Genomic DNA, 15,677 nt, shown 5'->3' on the forward strand with positions numbered 1-15,677 from the left:
GGGCTAGGGTGCCTCTCCTCTCTTTATCCGGGCTTGAGACCGGCTCTACAACTAGAGGCGGAGTTAACACCCTAAGGAAGGGAGAATGTTGGGAAATAATCTATACGAATATAGCTACTCGATCGATTATATACTACAGATGGATGACTTAGGTGAGGGTAAGCGCTTACTTAATAATACCTACACGACGTAATTCATACTCTATTTCAAAAATATCTTCTTTGTACTGTGTGTAACCAGCATCATGATAGGCTCTTAGCAGTTGTAAACGTTTTACGAGTACGTTGGGGTCTTTACAGTAGCTTATATCTACATAGGGTAACAGAGGCTTGTTGTGAACTTTGAGTCTATATGCAGACAGTTGATGTGCAGGGACTTGTTTTGATGTAATACGTGCTTCAGCAGTAGCGTTTCTAGGTACAAACTTAACTTGTTTCGATAGCGATGAAGCGTTGAAATTTCCTTCTTCCTTACCTTGCATCTCTTCTTGAGATGTTTGCACTTCGACAGAACGTGTAGTAGGCTTAGGAAATGAAGTAAAATCATCAAGCTGTAATGGCAATGAATTTTCTTCTTCTTCTACTTTCCCTTTACTACTGTTTTGATCAACATCATTATCCTTATTATCATAATCATGATCTTGCCTCTCTTTATCTTGAAGTTTGTGCTTAGTAACAGAACTTGCAGCAGGCCTAGACAACAAGGGAGAATTAAAAATCTCTCGCAGAGGTGCACTTTTTAAACATAAATCAGTGTTCCCTGGAATATGGTTGAGCTCTTTGTATTTTGTTCCCGATGAAGCTACATTACACGCGGCTTCATGACGTTGAGCGTTGTATGCGTTCTTGAACTCTCTTCTACAATGTCTGCATTGAAAAATTGTCCTACATGATATCTCATTACGTCTCCTGTGATAGCTTCGGGAAAATGCTTTTCCATACTCTTCGCAAATATACCTAGAAATAGGTTTTTCCATGACGGACTTTTATCTTCTGCTAACAGATTCTTCTTTAAATCTACTCGACATTTGTTACTCTCTACTTCGATGATGCGAACAGCTTAGCGATTAACAGTAAACTAACACAAAAGCGTATAACCAAGGTAGCAACAGTAAGGTTTAAGCCCATCAAGATGGCAAGAGTGAGGTTAGCAACGTTCTGCTGTTGGATTTTAAATTCCGCGCTATAACATGCATAAGGTGGCAGCCTTGAGGTTTACTGCCGTAAAGATAAGGAAACACGCAAACACGTATTTGCGGGAGGGGTGGGGGGCGGGAATCAACTTGGTAGAGGGGGCATGCACTTCCGGAGGTGCATATGGCCCTGAGGTTCACTCAGCCTACACCAAGAATGAGTACCGGGTTAATTCCTGGGGGCAAACGCGGCTGGGCGTAGAGCTAACCACTCTACCTCATCACGTGCCGAGATTAACAATGGTGGAAGCCTTTACCTTCCACTCCTTCAAGGGCCTTCATGGTCTGTACGGAGGTGACTTTGCTTTGCTAAATGGGCTACACAACCCACTGTAAGTCATAGTGTATAATTTTGAAATACTTAAGGTCCGTGTGAATTTTTATATGGCGGTGTAGTAAAGTTAAGCTGGTAGTAAGCTCAACCTATAAGTGCTGTAATCCGTAGTGTTGAGCATTAAAAATACATAAGTTGTTTGTGAATTTGTGTATGCTAAATAATGAAGCTGGATTTAGAATGTTAAAATAGCAGTATATCTTGTAATATTTTCTTTACATGTAATTGCGTGTTGTACTCTTGTTGTAGTTGATGCTTTTGTTGCTGTTGATGTTGTGTGCCGGCCCCGTGGTGTAGAGACAGCGTGCCTGCCTCTCACCCGGAGGCCCCGGGTTCGATTCCCGGCCAGGTCAGGGATTTTTACCTGGACCTGAGGGCTAGTTCGAGGTCCACTCAGCCTGCGTGATAGAATTGAGGAGCTATCTGACGGTGAGGTAGCGGCCCCGGTCTAGAAAACCAAGAATAACGACCGAGAGGCTTCGTCGTGCTGACCACACGACACCTCGTAATCTGCAGGCCTTCGGGCTGAGCAGCGGTCGCTTGGTAGGCCAAGGTCCTTCAAGGGCTGTAGTGCGATGGGTTTTTTTTTGGTGGGGGGGCTAACAACTGTAAGTGATCATTGCCACCGGGATATTTCCCAATTGTGATGTGTTTGTTAATAATAATATACTGCTTATCATTTCATGAAGATCATTCTCTAAATCAATTGACAGTGAAAAGAGGTGTGATAATTAAAAGGCACTGAGGACATATTAAATTCCACTTGCAAATATTGACGGAAGAATGTCAGTGTGTTGAAACTGCCTGAATTGAAGTATGGACTTCGCAGGCAGGTGAGTGAAATTTCAACTAAATTTAGTTGCGCGTTTCATGCGAGGTCCGTCTCTTGCCACTTTTTGATGGATGCAGTATTTTTGTATGTCTCTCCTGACACAGACCAGGGCGAAATGTGGCTTCGACCAGAGTCCCATTCTCATTGATGGCTGTGACAGAATGAAATCTGCTGAGGTATGGGTGATGATGAATAATGACATTCGGAGTGCAACAAGTGTGTCTGGGTGTTATGAAAGGTGCTACTCATATGGCTAGTCGTTCTGCAATAGCAGTTTCTGTCACAGTAAGGAAAGCGGTGGCTAAATACCTCACTTCTCAGCCTGCGCAGTATGTCATTTTGGTGCCACCATCGCTTTCTGTGGCTTCCCTATAACCGCATCAATTTTGATGGTGCTGTTTAAGGATCCAACCAAACTTTGGACTGATGACCTAACAACAACATTAGGAGTAGCAACGACACAAAGCAACGGTTAAGTAATTATGACTGTGTGTGTGTTAATTGCTTGCCTTCCTTAGTAAATCATCGCTGAGGAAGCAATACCGTTTATCTAGCAATGCTCTTCCTATCCGTTATAGTCCGTAAGACTGGTCACACCTCTCAGCTACATACTGATATGCAGTCCATCAGAACAATTTTCGTTGGGTTCATTTTCCTAAGCTAATGCGTAAAAGAAAATAAACCTTAAGTACATCATACTGTAGGATTGAAGAGCCTGCGTGGCTCAGACGGTAGTGCGTCGGCCTCTCACCGCTGGATACCGTGATTCAAATCCCGGTCATTCCAAGTGACATTTGTGCTGTACAAAGCGGAGGTGGGACACGTTTACCTCCGGGTACTCCGGTTTTCCCTGTCATCCTTAATTCCAGAAACACTCTCCGTTCTCATTTCATAGCATCTATCAGTCATTAATATACATCCCTGACCGGGTCAATGACTTCAAAACAGGTTGTAGGTTTTCATTTTCATTTTCACTGTAAGACTGACTAAATACGCAATACAGACATACATTCCTACGGTAAGGTACAGTAAAGTTCATTTTACTTTACACGTACGCAGAGGAAAATGAACACAACAAAAATTATTCTGAGGTACTGCGAATCTAAATGCGACTGAGAGGCGTGACCAGTCTCAAGGGGAATAATGGATAGGAAGAGCATCGTCAGATACGCAGTATTGCTTCCTCGGCCACGATACGTTTGTGCTCATTTTACATTTGATACATAGAAAATGAGTTTTGATCTGACGTACAGACCGAAATCGTTGCAACGTAATTTAATCATAGGGTATTTCCTTTAACACTAGATAATAACTGAGCTTGAAAGCAACTCACAAGATAGAATATTAGATCAAATACATTGTCGGAACAACTGTAGTAGGAGATGAATCCAAATAGACTATACAGTCCATCTGGTCTAGCAGAAAACACGTCGCAATTTGAGCATAAAATTGTCATTGTCGTTCTTCGCTGAAATCGTTTTTCTTATTTCTCACAGACAAATAGTGCAATATTACCTCCTGCAAGACCATGCATATTTCCTTCACGCTTCTAGTCCGTATTCTGGCGAATTCCGAAAACACTCAATAGAAAATAAATAATGTAATATACGGTAGGTTTTCAGACAGAATCGTGACACAATCAAAGAAAACACAGTGTGGTTTACCATGAGTTCTGAAACTCCAGTATAGTAGAGATCAAATCAGTTTCCGTTTCACAAAAGGGACGAAATGCCCCACTTGGCTCAAGGAAGAGTAGAACACCATTGAACCTGGAATGACAAGTTCAGAACACATGGCAAGCAGTCACGAAAGAAGGCCTTCTCCATGACGACATCCATTATATAGGCTCCCACTCGATAGACCGGCACCCATAATTAGACGGATTGTTTCCTCGTCACTATATGCTACAAAGTCAAGAGAGCCTGACAGAGCATCAAGCAAAGAGGACAGATAAGGTAGTCTGTTGTGTAGCATGTGACTTTTGGTGACTTCTAGGGTACCGTACTGGCAATTATACGATGTTCAAGGGTGTATTTTAAACTCACCTTAGAGCAGAGTTGCACAAGATCAACGCTCGCTGAACTGGCTGACGTTTCGCGAGTGGAAAATGGTGCGTAGGTCGCAGAACACACAATCGTTATCAATACTTCAGCTGGAGCAAGGTGAACGGGGATGGGTGTGGTCCCGACGATTGTCAGAGCGGAATGGCTGCCGGATAAGTGGAGTGCTGATTTTACGGTACCTGTTAACCCTAGAACTGCGGACCGTCTTTCTGGAAGACGGTGCACTGTTTCGTCATGTGCGATCGTCTTTCTGAGAGACGGTGTCGTTCTTCCGCCGTAGTTTTTTAATTGGTCACCAGATGGCAATAATATAGATCAGCTGAATACTTATACTTTTATCTTCAATATTGAAAGTCTTTGAAACACAAACATCGGTCTGGACAAGTTTATTTAGCTGTAGAAGTGAAAGTACTTTTACATGTTCTTAGAATCAAGATGGCAGCCCGCTTTGTTGACGATTCTGAAATCAAGCGCTCGATTTTCGAAGATCTTAGTGACAATACTGATGGTAACAGTGGTTATTGTTTTAATTCCGACGAGAAAATTATTCCTAAAATTAGTGAAAGTGACAGCGAAGTACAAGGTGCCTTGGAAGTAATGGGAATTTCCGATGACCGGTATGATCTTCAAGTCAGTGCAGGTTATGTTATTATCGGCAGTACGTCAATATTTGAAGAAACCAGCGAAGGGATAGGTGTGAACTGTTGATATTTTTGTAGATTGTTATAAGGAAATTGATTACAACACAGGAAAGAAGAAATTGACCTAAAGAAAATTAAGATAAGCTGTAGGTTCGAAATTTGTGAAAAGAACTCAAATTCGTTTCGATGAAAATTTGAGTTTTACTTTGCAAACGAAACGAAAAGTGGATAAATGTAGAGGAATACGTAAGAAGATACTTGTTCGTTTCAGAATATCATGTTTCAGAAATAAATTATCTATCACAAATTCCTTTATTTGAGCCAAATATTTCAACAGTTTCCTTTGTCTAAAAAAAATTTTAATTGCATATTACGATAGTTAGAAATCGTGGCAATATTTTTCATTATTTGTATTATCTTCATTTAGATCAGTCTTTTAGCTTTCTATTGGTATATAATATGGATTTATTAGGATTAATATGTGATTACAGGCATGATTTTATTTTCATGGTGTATTTTGAGGAAAATAACTGCAGCATTTGACAGAAAAACCTGCAGCAGTTCTAGGGTTAAATAACTGAACGAATGGGCGATCACGTGCATGCCAAAAATTAAGTGTTCTTATTTCAATTGTACAGAGCGTTTGGGAGGTAGGTGCTGATATTATTTTCTGATGGTTATTGGCTGGGTTCTGAATATATCTGACATAAGCTAAGAAATGAAGTTGAGAATATGATGTTTCTGGCTTAGGTAGTATTTAATGATGCACATTACAATATTTTTCCATTGTGAAAACGTTCGCTTCTTGTGCGTAAAAAGTTTTTATACAACTTACGCAGGCATACTACCCGAAGCAGCAGTACAGTTATATATTTCAAGTTGTTTCTTGCACATTAGACGTACATACGCCCTGCAGTCGCAGTGACATGGTGTGTACCGCTGCAATGTAGTGATCTTACATATTACTGCTTGAAGAATGGTACGGCGAGTGGTATAAACCGAGGGGCAAATGTTGTTACTACCTACCTCGCAAACATCGCACTCCACTTCAAACTCAGTCCCCGGTCAAACCAATCTTTCTATCTTTATTAATCTGTTTACCCTCCAGGATTGGCTTTTACCTCGGGCTCAGCGAGTGATCCCACCTCTACCGCCTCAAGGGCAGTGTCCTGGAGTGTGAGACATTGTGTCGGGGCATACAACTGGGGAGAATGATCAGCACCTCGTCCAGGCGGCCTCACCTGCTACGCTGAAGAGGGGCTTTGGTGGGGGATGGAAAGATCGGAAGGGATAGTCAAGGGAGAGGGAAGGAAGCGGCCGTAGCCTTAAGTTAGGTACCATCCCGGCATTTGCCTGGAGGAGAAGTGGTAAACCACGGGAAACCATTTCCAGTATGGCTGAGGTGTGAAACGAACCCACCTCTACTCAGTTGACCTCCCGAGGCTGAGTGGACTCCGTTCCAGCCCTCGAACCACATTTCAAATTTCGTGGCAGAGCCGGGAATTGAACCCAGGCCTCCGGGGGTGGCAGCTAATCACAATAACCACTACGCCACAGAGGCGGACTAGTCAAACCATTCGCTAAATTAAAAAGAACTTTATGAATTGCAGGCATTCATCCCTACCTTCCGTAAGGTTGCAGTCTATAGGCTATACTCGAAGTGAATTCTAGGTCTGTGTTATCGATATAACATTAAGTGAATTATACGAATACAAATCTTGTAACAAACAACTGAATCTCTGTAGGGTAAACAGGATAACTCAAATTAAAAATATCTTAATGATATTCAGGCTGTTTCGTGATGCACGGTAAATGTGTTTGTTTGGTGCGGGTAAGCCCAAAGTCACAAAATTACATGATGAGAATCGTTGATTCAAACGTGGTATGGTCTGTAATATGGAGGGAAGAGCGCCCCTTCGTTGGACTAATTAGTGGAAAACAAGGATGCAGAATCTCAAAGCTCACTGCCACTAAACTGTTTACGTGGAGCTGATATTCTTAGATGTGATAACGATTTTCCAAGCAAATATAATCCAAGAGCTGAGACTGGAAGGGTGTGTTTATGTGGGGAGAAACGTTTGGATGAATGGATGACACAAACACTCTGTTGATCTGTATTCAGCTCGTTACGGTTAGATCGGCGTTTCTTCAATTTTAATTCTTCGCTCGAGTCATCACGCTGCAGAGTCCCAAACGACAATGAATGGTGTACAGTTTGACCCATGAGCTGTGTTACGGTGATGTATATTGTGAGCTACGCATTGTTAAGTAACTGGGAAAGACCTAGGAATCCAGTTCAGATATGAGTGATGAGTGTATTCTGAATCGTTTGTATATTTAGGTACTGTGTCCATGTGTGGACGTCAGAACCAATATCAGTTACTCAAACTGAGCTACAATGATCAGCGGGATATCGGCTAGAACTAACACCTACACTACAACATGTTAATGACAGTTCTAGACTTGTTGTGATAATAGGTTTCTGAGGAAAGGATTGTGATTTGTTTTTAAAATTTCGTACGTATCGGAAACCGCAGCTTGCTACAGAAAAAACCGCTTCATTCTTCGCTTTCGTGCGATTCAGTGAAATACCGGGCGAGTTGACCGTGCGGTTAGGACCGCGCAGCTGTGAGCCTGCACCCGGGAGATAGTGGGTTCGAACCCCACTGAAGGCAGCCCTGAAGATGGTTTCCCGTGGTTTCCCATTTTCACACCAGGCAAATGCTAGTTCTATACGTTAATTAAGGCCACGGCCGCTTTCTTCCCATTCCTAGGCCTTTCCTGACCCATCGTCACCATAAGACCTATCTCTGTCGGTGCGACGTAAAGAAACTAGCAAAAGAAAGATTCAGTGAAATGCTTCAAAACTACAATTACCTAAAAATATACATATTCGCTAATGCAAATTTAGCTGCTCATATGAGCTATTAAATTCAGTGTCATGCTTACCCCTGAGGAATGTCCAATATTTTTTCTCTAGTTACTATAAGGTAAGCTTTCGGTAAAGCTGGAATAGGAAACAGGTGGGACCGAAAAGGCGGCAGCGAATGCGATAGAGATAACTGAGTGACGATAACAGAAGAGGGCAGGCCTCGATCCCGTACCAGGCGATAATACAGCGGGGGCAAAAATCGTGGACAGCCAACATTCCGCACAGAAATTTTATGCGGGAAGCCAGCCTAACGGGACGAAGAGGTGTGGAGAGATTAAATTATCATCATCAAATTATACTATGATTAGGAGAACAAATGACACCACTTGCATCTTTGAAATTATGCAGAGAGATTGTCCGGAAGGGGTATGCTAAATATCCCGTGGAATTTAAATTACGCAGTAGTGTCTCTATCACATAAAGAAAGCGTCCCCACGCGACACACTGAACACGTGGCCTGTCGCGGGGAGTCCCGCAATTGCTTAAGAGGCAGGGATCATGCTATGGATATTGCAAGATAGTTTACGAGTGGATCAGCTTCTGCAGACAATCGAGATTCATGGAATACCTTTAGCTACCTCTCGAGCGCACTGCTTCACTGATATTCGCGATATCAATGGAATAGATTGATATCCTCTCCGGGAGGAGTCTACGGTCAGCCGTCTTGTGTTAGTCTTAATAAATAGACCAACAGCAGGCGCACTCCAGTTCAGTCGGGAAATAGTCTTGGAGCTTACTTCACGTCACTCGTCACAAGAATATGCTTCTTTTTTGCGGGAATGATTTGAATGATATAAGCTCATATTGGGAAAACAGTACACAAGTGTATGTGTTTGAGAGTGATCAAATATGGAATAAGTTCTAAAACTTTTAAAACGGATTGTGATATTTTTTTTATAGATAACAGGGCATAGCATCTGCGCGTGACGGTAGCCCTGAGATCACTATCAAGGGTGATTGTAACATTAAGTTCATGAGTGGATAATATTATGTGGTTGTGTAACAGTGTCTTTAGTGGAGGACGAGAGATTCAATCATGTTCCAAGAAACAGCTACCCAGCTCTGGACCCTTGGTATACCAGTGACGATCGTTGCTGATATGGAGGTCTAAAGTCTCCCAGCATGGGCCCAACCTGAGGCTTCAACGGAGGGCATCATGGAAATATTCATATAAGTGCATTCCGATTTTAGTAATTATGAATGCGTATCTTGTAAATGTCAATAGTAGATTAGGATGTATTTAAAAAGAAAAGAAAAATTATATTTAAGGGCTTAGCGTAGGAAGTTTGTTGAGTGAGTTAATGTTATTGATTTGCTAGAAATCATGGTGGAGTCGGTGTAATTAATCCACTTTCACCATTGGGTTATAGTAATCGCGTAATTCATTTTGGTAGCAGGTTAGATGTACGGTTCTTATTATTTTTTGGGAATAGACACTTTATAAGTTACTTTGTGAGTGCATTAGGTTAAAGATTAAAATGATGGAATATATATACTAGGCCTATAGTCACTGCATGTAAATAGAGAAAAATTAATGCAGTTATTTCCTCTAGATGTAGGTATGCACTCAATACATTTTCCTTTAAATGTCAAATTAGTAGTAGATTTATAGCATACGGTCTTTGGATACAGATATGAGTAGTATAATTGGATGGTTCTGCCGCCGCCTCCTCCTCCGGCTCTTGGGAGAGGCCACCTCCTCCCGCGGGAAATTTGAATTTTGGCGCGAGATTTGAATTTGTAAACAAAGCCACGTGCTTCTTGACAGCTGTCATCGACAACAACGCATCGCTAACCTCACTGCTGCCATCTTGACGAGCCTAAACCTCAGTGGTACCAACTTAACCTAACTAGCGCGAGATTGAATTTGTAAACAAATCCACGTGTTTTTGACAGCCACGTGCTTTTTGACAGACAACAACGCATCGCTAACCTCAGTACTGCCATCTTGACGGGCCTAAACCTCAGTGCTACCAACTTAACCTCACTAGAGCGAGATTTGAATTTGTAAACAAATCCACGTGCTTTTTTGACACCTGTCATCCGCCATCTGTAAACTACAGAGCACTGTGCTGCCCTCTTTATCGCAGTAGCTGCAAATTCGTCACCTGTCATCCGCAGTGCTGCCATCTTAACGGGCCTAAACCTTAGTGCTACCAACTTAACCTCACTAGCGCGAGATTTGAATCCGTAAACAAATCCACGTGCTTTTTTGACAGCTGTCATCCGCCATCTTTAATCTATAGAGCACAGTATTGCCCTCCTTAGCTACTTACCTTTGAAATGTGGTGGCGGATAATTTGAAAAATGCTTTTTGACAGCAGCCATCTTTGAGCACCGTGCTGCCCTCTTTAGCTAGATACCATTGAAATGTGGTGGCAGGCAATTCCACGTGACAGCAGCCATCTTTGAGCACAGTGCTGCCCTCTTTGTAGCGGTGGCAAATTCCACGTGCTCTTGTTTGGAAACAAACTCACGTGCTTTTTTTCTGATAGCTGGCGGATGACAGCTGTCAAAAAAGCACGTGGCTTTGTTTCCAAACAAGAGCACATAGAATTTTTCAAATTGCCGCCACCACATTTTAAAGGTATCTAGCTAAAGAGTGCAGCACTGAGGTTTGTGACGCAAGATGGCGGATGGCGGTGGCTTTGTTTACAAATTCAAATCTCTCGCCAAAATTCTAATCTCCCGCCAAAATTCAAATTTCCCGCGGGAGGAGGAGCTCTCTCCCGAGAGCCGGAGGAGGAGGAGGCGGCAGAACCATCCAATTATACTACTGATATGGTGTATGTTGTACGATGAACAACGCTGGGATTTGAATCTATAACCTCCAATTAGATAGGGTTTCCGTAAGGATGCATTTTATGTTAATTCTTCTATTCCCCTGCATTTTAAAGAAGTACGTTTCTTATATGACTAATTATTGAGTTTAAAAGCATTGTTTTCTTTGTTATTCATCGCCGTGCTCAGGTCACGAACCCAAGTCTATATTGCTTGAGTATGTGTCAATGTGAATTAAGTAGTGAGAAGATCCCTGTTAATGTGATAATTATTTAAAATTGTGATTTGCTGTCTTACCAAAGGGTAGTGCTACGGTTATATTATTTTAAATTTTAAATTTGAAAAGCATGTGATTTGTTTCCAATAGAATGAGAAGTTTAGAATACTGTGTACGGTCACACAGGGATTTTAGGGAAGGAAGTTGTGAGCGAAGGAAGACCGGTGGGCGTGATTACACTTTTATTTCGGCTGTCACTCTGAAATGTGCGGCCGAGGGGAGACTGTATTACAGTAAAGACAGACCCGTGACCAGGATCGTATTCTCTGTCACAAGGAGAGGTAAATGCATTATGTTCGTGTCGTATACAAAAAAAAATGTTCGGCAGTAGGGCCAGGTAATTAATTAATGAATTTAGGTGATAGGATCCCTTTGCAAATAAAATAGATAGGGTTTTTCTTTCAGCAACCTGCTACGATACCAGAAGACCCATGATTCGAATCCCAGCATAAATGAAATTGAATCGCCCGGGTTCCTTTCACCTGGACAGATATATTCATACAGCCAGTGCTTGAATGTGTATTTTTCTTTTAATTGTTTTCCTTTGTGTTTTTTGACTGCTTATACAAGTGATCTGATAATGTGTTATTGAGTAAATTCTGACTCTACTCACGTAATGATGTTGGGTTCGTATTTCTCTGTCGCGAGTAGGGGACTACTCTATTATGTCAAAAATTTCATTTCTTTTTTTGTTTTGTTTTACCCCTGGAGGGTAAACAGATAAAGAAGAAGAAGAAGAAGATTTATGTCTGTCCTACATGCTAATTCATGACAGAAGCCGGGGTATGGGAATATTGTCCCGCAGGAGTTCTTCACCGCCTCTGTAGTGTTGTGGTTAGTGTGATTAGCTGCCACCCCCAGAGACCCGGGTTCGATTCCCGGTTCTGCCAAGAAATTTGAAAAGTGGTACGAGGGCTGGCATGGGGTCAACTCAGGCTCGGTAGTTCAACTGAGTAGAGGAGGTTTCGATTCCCTCCTCAGCCATCCACGAAGTGGTTTTCTGTGGTCTCCCACGTCTAAATGTCCCGATGGTACCTAACTTAAGACCACGGCCGCTTCCTTCCCTCTTCCCTGTCTATCCCTTCCAGTATTCCCATTCCGCGACAAGGCCCCTCTTAAGCATAGCAGGTGGGGCTGCCTGGGCGCGGTACTGGTCCTCCTCCCCAGTTTTATCCGCCAGCCAATGTCTCACGCTCCAGGACACTGCACTTGAGGCGGTAGAGGTTGGATTCATCGCTGATTCCGAGGGAAAAACCAACCCTGGAGGGTAAACAGATTAATAAAGGAAGAAAGTAGTTCTTTAACGTTCTGGAAGCCAACGACATGGAATTGTTATCATTGAAATAGTCTTTACTATACAGAATAGTGGCAGAACACATTGAACACACTGTGATAAAAGTATACGTGATTCGACTGAGGGTTATCACATTACTCTGTGTTTCGTGGTGTACGTTCTGGTTATTACATGCATTATTCTGGTTTTTGTGTTGTACGTTTTGGTCGTTGAATATTGCAGCCCAGTTCTCTGTTGTGAAGGTATCTTCACAGGAATAAGGTTGGTGGGGGTAATAAAGTGGAATAAATCATACTTTCACTCTGTAACGAGCCACCGGAGACCATGGGCCCCTTGTACCAAAAAACATTTCGAGTTATTTAGGAAAAACCTCCTGTATTTACAGGCTGCCACTAAGTACAAGGTAAAACAAATCAAGTTTTCTGTACAGTTCTATTAATTGAATAAAACACAGAAGGTACCCCTGAACGATTTCCGAATGTTCGTTGTTGGCGTTCGGCTTCACCCGGTATACATGCGTTCAGGGCTGATAATATAGTAGTTGGTCTTAAATGATCCTTTTCATGGAAACGATCTATTTGTTTATATACTTATATAAAGGCATCGATAGTCCAGAAGGAGACTTAACCCTAGAAGGCGTCCCTTTTCAGATTCATGCACACACATACCAGTACTTTTATGGCATTTTATTTTCCATTATGTTCAAATTATTACATTACTTGATGCGTCGTAAAATAAATAGTTTTAATTACATCTTACAAATGCGTCACACTCTTCACTAATATTTATTTCACATACCCGTCCCTGAGTCATAAGGACTAATCATTGAAGGTTAATGTGTCTTACCTAGCCGGGAATCGAACATGGAAGTCACTTGGGCCAAAGAAAAGCACGCTAACCATTTATCCAGGGAGCACACAGTGCCCAATTAAAATGCAGGAAGTACGTAAGTTGACTGAGAGTAGATTGAAAAGTATTGTCGAGGGATAACACTCCGCATGCGCATGATGTCCCGGTTCAAATTTCGAGGTAGGATTACGAGGCATGGACTGCATCGATTGATGACAATGCATCGAAAGCTCTCTATACACTTCCCAGCACTGCCTCGAGACGAAGACCGCATGAGCCTGACGTCACTATACGACATCGAGATAACATATGAGGCACGTACTGCAGCGGTTGCTCAGAATGCATCGAAAGCTTTGCATCACGCGGCCCATCACTACCATATGACGGCACAGTGCATAGGAAGTGAGCTGTGTTCTTCATCGAGATCGTCGGTCTTTGAATTATATTTGTAAGTGTTAAGGGGTGTTCTCTAGGGTTGATGTAAGGAATGTTTATACTTAGGCCCATGTTTGTGTGTCCATGTCATTTGTCTAGTAAGTGGTCGGCAAATGCATATTTTGTATTTTATTGAGGTGTTCTGGTGTTAGAGCTATTACTATTTGAAGAAGAGGTACAAGTAGACAACCATCCCCTTCTGATATGTCCTGTGCGCTTCGTTTTGAAATTTTAACTGGTTTGTCCAATGTAACATTTGTGAGTTCTACATGTTGATTATAGCCATAATTATATCATGAGTTCTACTCTTTGCGGCGAATGCCGTATTGTATGCCAATTTCCTGAATGCCTGAGAGTCAATTTATATATGCGTGTGGGTGTTTATTCCGAAATACGTTAGTGTGATTAATAGGCCTTGTTTCCACACGTACCTCCAACCAGCCTTACCGATTACCCATATGACTGGCTTGAAAAAATCAAAAGAATCAAACATTAGCCATTGAACGATGTTATGGCCTGGTGTGAAATGAAAATGGGGTTGAAAATAGGTATCACGTTATGAAATTGTGTATGATTGCAGTAAATAAAGAGATAAGTGTTATCTCTATGTAATACGATTTGAGACCCGACCTAGTGAGGGGACCACTTGATTTAGGGGAAGGTATGTAACTTGTCAATCGAATTGCGAGAAGCATGCAAGTGGGGAAAAAAGAAGTTGTTGCTGGGGAGGGCGAGTCTGTCAGACATTTCATGACCAAACTACAACGCTGCTCACGTATGGGCTAGATTTTGCATGAGCCTGTCCGGCTCCTTGACTGAATGATCAGTGTGCTGGTCTTTGGTTCAGAGGCCCTCCGGTACGATACATGGGTGGGCGGGAGTTTTTAACAGTTAATTTATCTGGCCCGGGATTGGGTGTTCGTTTTCGTCGCAATATATACCCTCATTTACCTGTAACACAACACGCTAACTACGGTTACAGAAGCACTCAAAATACGTAGCGAATTGGCTGCGCGGTTCGCGTCGAATAGTGATAATGGGTTGGATTCCCAATGTTGACAACCACGAAAATAGTTTTCATGGTTTACCATTCTCACAGCAGGCTAATACTGGGACCGAACATTCAAATAGGCCACCGTTACATTCCTTCTCAATCTTAGACTTTTCCTGTCCCATCCTCGCAATAAGACCTGTGCGACGTAAAACAAATAAAACTAACAACAGAAACACTCAATAGTGAATACATCCATCTACGATGGAGTTTCGTCGGGAATGGTATGCGACCGACAAAAAGGGCCAAATCCACATCAGGTGCCGACTCCAAAAAATGAGGAGAGGACCACGAAGGAGGAGTTCTATTGTTTGTTCTGTGTAACATGAACTGGAGTATTGAGTGCTTGTATTGTGCTTTTGGTTCCAAAGACTGAATCACAGTGGTAGTAATAGTGAATTTTATGTATATATTAAGTTCATGTTTCATGGTGTTAAACTATTTTACTGATAAGTATAGGACGGTGATTGGCCCATTGAATTCGTATTCGATCGTATAATTTATTTTTTTGCAGTTTGTTGATGGGACTTTGTACCAGTCTGGAGGGTGCTTTGCATGGTACGATAACATTATCAACATATATGGGTCAGTTTATTTGTGCCTGTGTTGTTTGTTTTCCTTGTAGATGTTCTCCAATGAAGACTTTTTGTGCGTAATGAAGGAATATATCGGCCGCAAGCTTTAAATAGGTAAGCCCATATTGTACCGGACAGGGGCATGAACCAAGGACTAGCGATCAAGTTGTCTGGCAGCGAGCACGCGGGATCTCGAAGCTTGCAACGCCATGGGCGTGGCAGGGATGTATTTCCCCCAAGCGGAGCTAGAGAATCCCTCCATGAAAGGAGGGATAAGTTATCTCGACCACATGTTGTTGGCGAGTGGGAGAGGTACACATTTTGGCAACGTAATCTGGGAACCATCTTTAATAATTAACGATTTTAATAATACTGCATTGTACAACGATTCAAAAGAGCTGTTCGAGATCTGTGAATTTAT

The sequence above is a fragment of the Anabrus simplex genome, chromosome 2 (genome assembly GCF_040414725.1).
Source record: "Anabrus simplex isolate iqAnaSimp1 chromosome 2, ASM4041472v1, whole genome shotgun sequence".
NCBI classification, from domain to species: domain Eukaryota; kingdom Metazoa; phylum Arthropoda; class Insecta; order Orthoptera; family Tettigoniidae; genus Anabrus; species Anabrus simplex.